A 5,774-nucleotide genomic window follows, 5' to 3' on the forward strand; every position below is an offset into this window, starting at 1 on the left:
TCAATCAGTGTTGCTTCCTAAGTGGACAGTTTGATTTCACAGAAGTTTGATTTACTTGGAGTTATATTGTGTTGTTTAAGTGTTCCCTTTATTTTATATATATATGTATATATATATATGTGTGTGTGTGTGTGTGTAATTGGCGAATAAATAAAACAGAACGTAGGAACGCAGAGCATGCTCATTGCCCTGTTTTCGTCACCTGTCATGGTGGCAGACTTTGCAGCAGGAGGAAGGATGAAAACAGTGACGATGCTCCTTCTGCTTGATTATTTCTTGCTTGTTGCGCCTTTGACAGTGTTTATAGTTGAGTGTTGTTTACCGTTAATTGCTATGTTTAATGGTGCAGACAGTTGTGGTTTCTGACATGTGCAGTATGGGCAACTGCTCAGGGCGTTATCTTTTTAAGGATGGCAGGAGACCTCTGTGGATTGTGGCACAGAGGTGAAAGCAAAGCAGAATGAAGAAGAGTTTGAATTGATACTGGTTACATTTATTTCAGCTCTAAGTGTTTAATATCTAGGTGTTTTTATGGGAATGTGGATCTTTCAGATCCATCTGAGAAGTAATTTTGATAGGTGCACTATATTTTATTGTGTCATGTAGCGCAGGGTGCTGGTCTTGGTCTGGATTTGGTCTCAGGTTCGGTGGTCTAGACTACAACTCTGCTACGTGCCTCCTTGGTTCCATGTCCTCCACTGCCAGTTGGATTTCTTTCAAAATAAAAGCCACTAGTGGCAAAAAAAAGGTGGAGTTCATGTTCTGTTAGGACAGGAGACAAGATGTTTCCATCCCTGAAATTATGACGCATAGAATCACATATCTAAAACTAAACCATGTTACAGAGTAAACACAATAAAACATGCTCTATCTGTGGCATTGTTCATTAAAATGGCACATTTCTGATGGATGGAAATTAAATACGATTGGTTCACTTCATGATATTAGCAATTAGGTATTATTCAGCAAGTACTTTTACTTTTAATACTTAAGTATTTTTAAAAGTCAGAACTTTTTTACTTTTACTTAAGTAAAATGTTAATATGGTACTTTACTTGAGTAAATTTTTGTCTGTGTATTTGTACTTTTACTTAAGTAAATCTTTTGAGTACTTTCTCCACCACTGCTGACGGCTCTGGAAGGTTGACATGACAACAACACATCTCTAATGTATACTTTTGCTACGAGAATCAGTGATTTATAAACTACCAAACATATTTTAAAGTTTATTCCCTGAGCTCAACATCAGTGGTGCAGATGTGGTTCTGGGCTTGGTGTGACTTTCTAAAACCATTTGCTGCATGAAACTCCTTCGCTCTGAAGGTTATTCTGTATCTGCAATGTGAAGTACATGAAATGTACTCATTCAAAAATGTATTTGAAGATTCTCTCTCTCTGGGTGTGTAACGAACAAAAGTGTTTGCCTTCATTTCAGCTCAACACAACATCTGTGTCAGTGATACAGATGTTGTGGTTTCTGGGAGGCTAATGGGAGAATCAGAGCCTCCAGAGGACAAAGGAAGCTGCAGCTCTGAGCCGTCAGTGTTTCCCTGCTGCAGGGAGAAGTCAGTTCATGAAACGAGAGAGAGACGGATGAAACCAGCAGAGAATGAAGGTTTTGCACTTCTGTCTAGTAAAATGGTTAATCTTTGCATCCCTAGAGAAAAGATGGGAAACATTATCAGCAGATAAAAATAAACCAAGAGGCTCTAAATTCACCATAAAACGTTTCTGGAGAAACGAGACGTAACTTCAACTAGTAGCTTCTCCAAAGTAGCTGAAATGTCTTAATTACATTTTTAAAATCTTTTCCTGTGTTTTCACTCATCAATAAAGAAAAAAAACTATTGTTTTAAAGGAAAGCAACAATGGTATTGAAAACAAATAAAAAAACTGGATGATTTTCCTGTCTGGGGTTCAGCAGAACATTTTCAAGTTCATTTAACAGCTAAAAAGCTTTGGTTCTAAAACCTTCCACTATGTTCTGAAATAAAGGTGTCAAACAGCTGCAGGTTAGTGGTGTTGGTCCTCCAGGCCTTAAAAACGTCTCGGAGGAAAATGTGATTTGGGTTTTAATGCGATGTGGGTGAGGTGGCCCAGCGAAGCCGTAAAACACGCCATAACTCAGGCTGAAAGGAGCGGGTGGCCCGGCTGCAGCTCCAGGTGTGCTGAGCCAGGATGACATTTAATTCAGCTGCCGGATTACCAGGACAGCACAGTGTTAAAGTAAGACTTGGCTTTTACAGGACATCACTTCCCAGGACTTGACTTTTATTGCGCGGCTGTAAGCCGGCGGGGTCTAACGGCTCAGCACCTCAGCCCTCCCAGAACACCCTGCAAATTCACTCGGAGCGCGCTGTCGTCTTCCGTGACCTTTGCTGAGTCAACCCAGCTGCTGCATGCATTACGGCGTCTCGCCTTCCTCAGATGGCAAGTAAATTACACCGTGTGGATCCCCACAGCTCATTTTGAACCCGTTTCCACGGCAACAGGGGCTGTCTGATGGGCTGAAGTGTAAATACGAAACACTGCGTCGATAAATGATCATAAAGGAAGTTTCTGTGCATTGATCAAAGATCAGTATTCATGAGGCGAGCCACAGCTGTGAGCACAGTGCCATCTAGTGCTGGACGGTGGAACAGAAGGGGAAAAATCTGGTCCTGATGCAGGAAGCAAACACTCACGGTGCCGCTTTAACTGGAGGACAAGCAGCTTCAGAGAGTTGAAGGGTTAACAGGAATGAATTAGAATCCAAACAGAAGATATGAAACGTCAAAAGTCTCTGATTTCTCATCAGTGAGCTTCATTAAAAGGACACCAAACAATTAGCATCTGGACCCGGAGCTGCAGCACCTGCTTTTTGTTCCACAGTGGAGAGAAGCAGCTCCTAATCTTCAGTCTGTCACCTGTTGGCGCTGAATGAGTGTGTGTACACACACACACACACACACACGCCCACAGACGACAGGCAGAGAGGGAATGAGGGAATGAAGACTGGTCAGATAAAAATGAAATTCTTCTGTTTATGTCAGAATTTTATTCAAAACAGGTTTTAGAAAAACTAATCTTTAAAAACCTTCAGTCTCAGTGTGAGATAAATGACTGCAGCTGAGGAACGGACCCACCTCTCTGCAGTCATAGTCAAGATTATTAGAAAAGTTTATTTTAGTAACTCAGTTCACTACATTAAATATATTATTCACTCACTGATGTTTCAAGCCATTGCTTCCTAATTATGATGATTTTCTTCTTACAGGTAAAAAAAACACAGAAAAAAAAGGTTTCTGTAGGTGAAGTGATGTATTGAAACGTATTTATGGACATCCCTTCTCTAAAAAACTCAAGGAAGAACAAACTGACTCAACTGGAGTTGTATTAAAGTTAATGTGACCTCAGGCGTCACAAAGCTCAGGACGAACACTTCAGAGCTGAGAGCTGAGGAAGGCGAGTCATCACAAGTTTGATGAAGGAGAAAAGAGGTAAACTGAGGTAACAAAAATACATTTTCACCAACATGAAGGTTAAAGATTTCTGGAAAAAGTTTAAAAACTGCAGGAGACACGGTGTAAAGAGGTGACAAAGTTTACGCTGCTACAAACACAGAGAGATCAAACAAAAATCTTCAGTTTGTTTCCACTGAGAGTCGATGCAGATTTAATGATGCCTCCCTTCACCGCCTTACTTTGAATTCAGGAGAACTTTACTGGGAGCCAAATGTGTCACACGCCAATAAATAAACTGATAATCACTGAAATGTGCAATGAGCATAAAATTAAATCTTTCATTAAATATGCTATCAATGTGTAATTACTGCCATTAATATTGTTTTATAGTTTCTTGCTGCTACTCATTATGAATTAATACAGGTTATACTCCTACTGATAAACCCAAAATGTGCTGGAAGATTTAGATTAGCATTTTAATTTGACTAACAAGTTTCTTCAAACTGTGAAATAGATGCTAAAAACGTGCTGCAGTGGGCCGTAGATTTCAGGAAAAAAATCTTGACTTATGTAAACAAGCAAGTCTGAAATTTATTGTATCCACTGCAAATTGAGGGTATGTGGGAAAACTAAATGTCCTAAATGATTCCTGTCATATTTATGTTAGTAAAAACCTGAACATAGAGACGTATGGTGGCAAAAAGAGTTATTCACCAGAAGAAAATACTCAGGAGAACGGCAGCGTGTGGCTGATGGTGAACCAACAGAGGCAGCAAGCAGTGATGCAAGTTTAATAAAAATGATAAACACTTGAAACATTGCAGGAAACCAGAGCAAACAAAAAACTCCAGAACCAGGAAGCAAAAAGCCAGTAGGATGAATGTGGAAAATAACACAAGGAACCAGAAAAACATGACAGCAGCAAAATACTTTTATCATTTTTTGTCTCTAGTGAAACCATTGAACATCATAATTTTACCTTCTGGGAGATGTTTGTGCGGGCTGCACAGTGGCGCAGCTGGTAGAGCTGTTGCCTTGCAGCAAGAAGGTTCTGGGTTCAATTCCCGGTCTTTCTGCATGGAGTCTCCATGTTCTCCCTGTGCATGGTGGGTTTTCTCCTGGTACTCCGGTTTCCTCCCACAGTCCAAAAACATGACTGTCAGGTTAATTGGCCTCTCCAAATTGCCCCTAGGTGTGAGTGTGTGTGTGCATGGTGTCTCTGTGTTGCCCTGCGACAGACTGGCGACCTGTCCAGGATGACCCTGCCTCTTGCCCGGAACATTAGCTGGAGAGGCACCAGCAACCCTCCCGACCCCACCAAGGGACAAGGGTGTCAAGAAAATGGATGAAGATGTTTGTGGCATTTCAAATTAGGAAGCATCTTAATTTGAAGCACAAGGAATAGTTTTGGGCTTCAAGACTGATGTGAGAGAGGAGGATGCTGGGAGATGAGCTGGAGGTGGGCAGCCCATTAGGAAACTCCCTGAAGCAAAAACTGGAGAAAATATGGAAAAGATATAGACCCATTATTGTTCTACATGTTTTAGCTCAGACGCCTCTTCCCAGCCACAGTAGCTTCTCATCATCCATCTTGAGTGGATGATGTGAGGAAAACCAAATGAGATTGTAGAAGGAATCTATACTGCTTCTTAGCGTTTAAGAAATGTGATTAAGTATGCCACAAGCTCCCTGAAAACCACCAGCAGGTGCTAAATAATCTGAGCAGAAGCTCAGAAAAATGTGACGCTGAACGCTGAAGTACGTATGAACTATTATTTATGTACCTTGCAGCCCCTAGCAGCTAATGAGAGCCCAGCTGGGAGATGTTAATTATCTTCCAGAGCCAACTTTAGAAGTTGAGTCACCTTGTGATGAAGTTAGTTTTATGAAAAATAGGTGGTGGTTTTATCCTTTGGAGGTTTTGTTCTCCAGGTACCAGATGAATCAAAAACACTTTGTAAAATAACCAATTTAAAGTTTCAAGTTCAAATCCACATTTTTATAAACAGATTTTTTTGGTAATATTCTTCACTCTACTTTTTTATAAGTGTGTTTAAATGTGTTCATCATGTCATCTAACAGATCTTACAGGTAAAATAACACCTAAAATGCTTTTAGTTACCAAAACAGTAAAAATATATGCTAATGTAGTTAGCGGTAGAGCTGTTGCCTTGCAGCAAGAAGGTTCTGGGTTCGATTCCCGGCCTGGGGTCTTTCTGCATGGAGTTTGCATGTTCTCCCTGTGCATGCGTGGGTTTTCTCCGGGTACTCCGGTTTCCTCCCACAGTCCAAAAACATGACTGTCAGGTTAATTGGCCTCTCCAAATTGTC

This window comes from Poecilia reticulata, linkage group LG1, assembly GCF_000633615.1.
Source record: "Poecilia reticulata strain Guanapo linkage group LG1, Guppy_female_1.0+MT, whole genome shotgun sequence".
Taxonomy (NCBI): Eukaryota; Metazoa; Chordata; class Actinopteri; order Cyprinodontiformes; family Poeciliidae; genus Poecilia; species Poecilia reticulata.